Genomic DNA, 5,500 nt, shown 5'->3' with positions numbered 1-5,500 from the left:
AGTCCTTCAAAAACTATTTGAAGTAGCATTCAAGTGTCCGTGGAAGCCTCAATTCAACAAGAACAAACAGAGAAGGAGGAGAAGAGCTAGTCGAGCCTCGAAGAAACATCGGATTTGATTCTTGTTCCTTATCCTTTTAATTTTATTGTTGTTGTTATGAACATGTCTATGAATACTTGTGATGTTGATATGTTTAATTTAATTAATATGGCTTGAATTTAATTCGTGTTAGGTTGATTGCATTTCGTTCACTTAATTTATTAAAATTGTGTTTGTGTTGTTATAGGTCTTGGTAAAATGTTTGATTAAGTAAAACCATAACTAATTTATTCTTGCATTATAATTGTAAGGTGACTAATGAATTAATTATTTAAACATGTTGAAATTGTAATTAATTACTTGATCAGTGCATGTTTAATCTTCTAAGGTGGCTGAGCGTTAAATAAGCGACGGTATTAGACAATAAATTAGTCTTGCATAACTTGCAAGCTTACTGTGATTAAACTGTTTCAAGGTAGAAATACATTTTTCCCTCACTTAATCTTTTATATGCTTATGAAAATTGATTAATTGTTTGAATTGGTATTGGAAATGTTCAAGAGATTAGTTAATTTAATAAGTACATATGAGAAGTAGCTAGCAAATTACCAAGTTGCTGTGAATTTATTCGTAACAACATGAACCTGAGTTTAGTAATTCTAAGTTAAGAAATGTCATTAATCTAACACAATTATTTCATCTTGATTAAAATCATCTTTTGAAATCGTGCATTGGAACTTTTATTTTCATTTTATTTATTTTACTTAGTTAAATTTAGTTTTTAATGACTTCCTCAAAATCAAAATATTTTTCTTCACCAAAGTGTTTTAAATTGCACTCATAAATAATTTTCTTTCACAGTCCCTGTGGATACGATAACTCGACATTTACTTGTCACTTTATTACTTGTTACAATTGTGTACACTTGCACCTTTCCATCGTTCCAACGGCTTAAAGACACGACTGTGTGACCCTATTTCGAATCACACACGGTCTACGACACAGCTATGTGACCCTATTTTTAAACTATACACTGTTTGGCCACACAGCCATGTTCCTGAGCCATACGAATTGGGCTTTGTCACACTGCTTGGGCTCTGTCACACTGCCTGGCCACGCGACTGTGTGACTCCTGTTTTGAAATTTTTCTACATTTTTTTTGTTTTATTTCAAATTAGTCCCTAATTGTTTTCAAATTGATTGTTATGTTCCATAAGCTTGATATAAAGCCGGTATTTATATATATATACTATGAATGATGATTGGATTTGAATGTTTGATATTTAAAGTAATATTTGAATTGTTTATGTTGTTATTTGACTTGTTAAATGTCATAATACTTCGTAACCCTAAATTTGGCAATAGAGATGGGTTAGGGGTGTTACAGATTAGACCCAATTTTGGTTTTTATTGAAGCCAAGTTCTTCAAAGGACTCCATTTAGGAACCTATCTTCTTCTTCTCTATTTTTTCTTGTTTTAGTTTTATGTTCTTGAAAACAAACTATTTCTTTTTTTTTCAATCTTTTTCTAGGTTCAAGAACTCTTATTTGGGGTTAGGATTTCACTTATTTGAAAGTCAAGGATATCAAGTATACTCCAAACCAAACTATTTTCTTTCAACCAAATTTCCTTTAGTTCTTGTTTTCTTTTCTTTTCTATTTGATTGAGTCTGTTTGTTTTGTTAACTTCTTGTTTTAGTTTGTTCTCAAATAAAGAAACTCATAGTCCATATTCAATTCTTGCCTTTTGGGGTTCCAAATGACGTCCATGGATGAGATCTCTACAACTGCACCCAAACACTTCAAGATCTCTTTTTTCTCTCACCAAGAAATGTTATTACACCAAACCATAAGCGCACTAAACCTTTCTAGTCATTTTTAACTTTGCTTCTATTGTTTTTCTTCATGTTTGGTTGATTTTCTAAATTTTTTTCTTTCTTTCTATCTTGATCTGATTTGAACAACTTTATAGTCATCAAGATCAATTTCTTACTCAGAAAGAAACCCTCCTTTGCACCATTCTTAAGTGTTCTCCATCAATTAGGTGTTTTTGCTTGACCTTTTAAATTTTCCCAATTCTTTTCATTGTTTTTATTCATTTCAGATTCTAACTCTAAATCTAGAATTTTTCAGTTCTGTTTTCAGCACAAAAATTATCATTAGATAGTGATAGTGGAATCATTGAGCAAATCACTCAATTGAATTTTGTTTTCCCTCTTATAAATCTTGGTGAGTTAAGATACTACATTAGAGTAAAAGTACACAAGGCTGGAGATGGAATTATGCTTCATTAGAGGAAACACATTTTGGATTTGTGAGCTAAAACTTCAATGATAGGTGCATCATCGATTACCACACCTGTAACATCCCTAACCCGTATCTGTCACTAGAGCAAGGTTGTGGAGGGTTACCAGAACATTCAGAACATTTTGTAATAATTCATGTAAGTTACTATTCATTTACCAAGATCATTCATAACGTCCCTTGATTGGGCCCTTGAGGCCCAATACGAGCATTAGAATCGAGTCGGGACTTAATTGGGAACTTTAAGAATTTTTTGCGACTTTTCAAAAATTTTCCAAGGTGCAGGGCTCACACGCCCATGTGGTCCAAGGGACACACCCGTGTGACCCTGGGACACGACCATGCTAGAGGTCGTGTTCGACCCCGTGTAACTCTTTGACTTGCACATACGGTGTAACACCCTAAATTTGGGCCTAGAAGTTTTGGGCCTTGAGGATGGGAGCGGTTGAAGGCAGCTTATAATATTTTGTTGTGCATGTAAATTTCGTTAATGAAGGCTTGTTTTAGTGGTTAAGTGTGCTGAGAAGTGTTGAAGAAGTCCTGGGTTCAAACCTGGACTCTAGTAAAAATTTTGGTTTAAGGTGAATCAAACCCTGGGTGTAGTACGTAGGCCTTAAGAATATTGTTGGAGAAATTGTGCCACAAAAAGCCTTGTGGTCTAGTGGCAAAGTAGCGCCACATAAGAGGCAAGAAGGTGGCGTCAAAGAGTTGGTAAGGAGGTCCAGGGTTCGAAACTCATGGCAAGCAAAAAGCATTTATTTTGCTAACAGGGGGTGGCAAGAGTTGGTGTTGAATTTAAACTCTGATGTTGGAGGGATCCCACATCGGGAAGCTAACATAAGAGTGGATGCGAAGCTGGCTTTAAATAGAGAGAACCATGAGGAGAGTAAAGGTACCTTTCTTGGTTGATCCCTTTCGCTTTAAGGCGTGCTCGTTTGGGTTGGGCGTCGTCTAAGAGTGCTTGGAGCGCAGATTAACTCCAGTCTCCTATCAGGTGTGTATTTCTCACTACTCTAGCTGTAGGATGGCTACTTCGGACCGCGATGGGCCGAAAGGGGCCATGTGGGCCCAATTGGATAAGTTGTTTAATTGTGTAGTAAATATTGGACTAGGCTAGGTGAATCTCATATTTGTGGCTAGATTTGGGCTAAAAGGGCCATACGAGCGTGTAGGCCCATTTGGGCCAAGAATGGGCTTTAGGCCCATTCGTATTGTTATTCCTGTTTAAAATACTTTAGTTTACCAAATTACCAAAGTACCCCTGATTTATAGAATTACCGTTTTACCCTCGATTAGCAAAATTACCAAAATACCCCTAGTTTGTAAAATTACCAAAATACCCCTAGTTTATAAAATTACCAAAATACCCCTAGTTTGTGAACCTACCAAAATACCCCTAATTTGTGAAATTACTGAAATACCCTCGACTTGTAAAATTACCAAAATACCCTTGGTTTACAAAATTACCAAAATACCCCTGGTTTGTAAAATTACCAAAATACCCCTATAGGGTAGAGTTACCGAAATACCCTTGTAGGGTAGAAATACCGAAATACCCCTGTAGGGTAGAATTACCAAAATACCCTTGTAGGGTAGAAATACCGAAATACCCCTGTAGGGTAGAATTACTGAGATACCTTTGTGGGGTAAAATTATCATTTTGCCCATAGGGTGTTAAATGACTGTTTTGCCCTTGTGGGCAAGGGACTGACTTGGACTGTGTGGTTGACGGATTTGATTGTGAATATATGTTGGTGATATGAATGACTTGACTGTGATTGTTTGATTCAAATATGGGCATGACATTCTGCATACATGACATGTTGCATGGGTGGGGTTTTATATAAATGGAGGAAGTGCGAAAAGGGCTTTGCCCCAGTTTACCAAAAAGGGCTTTGCCTCAGTTATTAAAAGAGGCTAGGCCTCCAGTTATATGATAAAGCAGCTATGCTACCAGTGGAGAGTTTGGTTGGGTGGGTTGAGTTATTCCCCACATGGAGAGCGTGGTTGGTACGAGTGGAGAGTAGCGGATGGTGGGTTGAGTAGTCTCCCTAAATTGGCTTGCATACATCCATTGGTATTACATGTGATATTGAAATGGGCCTATGGGCATACCGTTTACAATAAAGGCTTCGGCCTAGTGATATGATTTATGAAAAGGCTTCGGCCCAGTAACCATTAAACGAAAGGCTTCGGCCCAGTATATGTCGAGACTGAATAGGGCTTTGGCCCAGATTGTACTGATACCGTGTTATTCACTGTTTGTTTGTTATTGGGATTACACACTGAGTTTTCGTAAACTCACCCCGTTTATTAACCTTTCAGGTAATTTCCAGCCTTAGACGGATCGAAGCTGCGAGGGGCTCAGAGATGGCCACACTACTGTTTCTGTTTCTTTTAATTGCAATTAGATTTCGTTTTGGGTTTTTTTTATGTAATAAGGCCGTTGGTGGGTTTTAAGTTTTAATTTGGATTGTGATTTCTTATACTAAACTGCTAGTCTAGGAAAACTCGAGATTTCAAAATGGCATGATTTTTCTAAAGAATACGAGCTTCCAATAACAAAGTTTTCAAAATGTTTCCGCGATTTTAAATGAGGTAATATACTAAAGGCAAACAAATTGGTAAACATTTTGATGGGAACTGTGGTTTAATAATAAATTTAGATTCAGTAATGGATTTTCACCGAAAAGATAAAATTTGAAAAATGGTTTGATGTGACGCACCAGATTCGGCCATAACGTCTAGGCCAGGTTTGGGGTGTTACATACGGCCATGCCACACGCCCGTGTGCTAGGCCGTATGGTTAATTAATTCAATTTGAAATTAGGTACAAGTTTCATACGGCCAAGACACACGCCCGTGTTCTAGGCCGTGTGGCACACACGGTTGAGACACACGCCCATGTCAATACCCATGTGCTTAATTCTGAGCATTCTGTTTCTCAAAATTAAGGTGCAGGGGACACACGGCCTAACCACATGCCCATGTTACTAGGTCGTGTGTCACACACGGTCTAGACACAAGCCTGTGTGTCTGCCCATGTGGACAAAATGAAGCCATTTCTAGCTTCATTTCTCACCCAAAAATTCACCCAAAACCTGAACTTGAAACAGACATCCAATACCAACCAATACAAGCATCCAACTTAAGGAAA

This window comes from Gossypium hirsutum, chromosome A02, assembly GCF_007990345.1.
Source record: "Gossypium hirsutum isolate 1008001.06 chromosome A02, Gossypium_hirsutum_v2.1, whole genome shotgun sequence".
Classification (NCBI taxonomy): domain Eukaryota; kingdom Viridiplantae; phylum Streptophyta; class Magnoliopsida; order Malvales; family Malvaceae; genus Gossypium; species Gossypium hirsutum.
Note: the sequence above shows the minus strand (reverse complement) of the source record.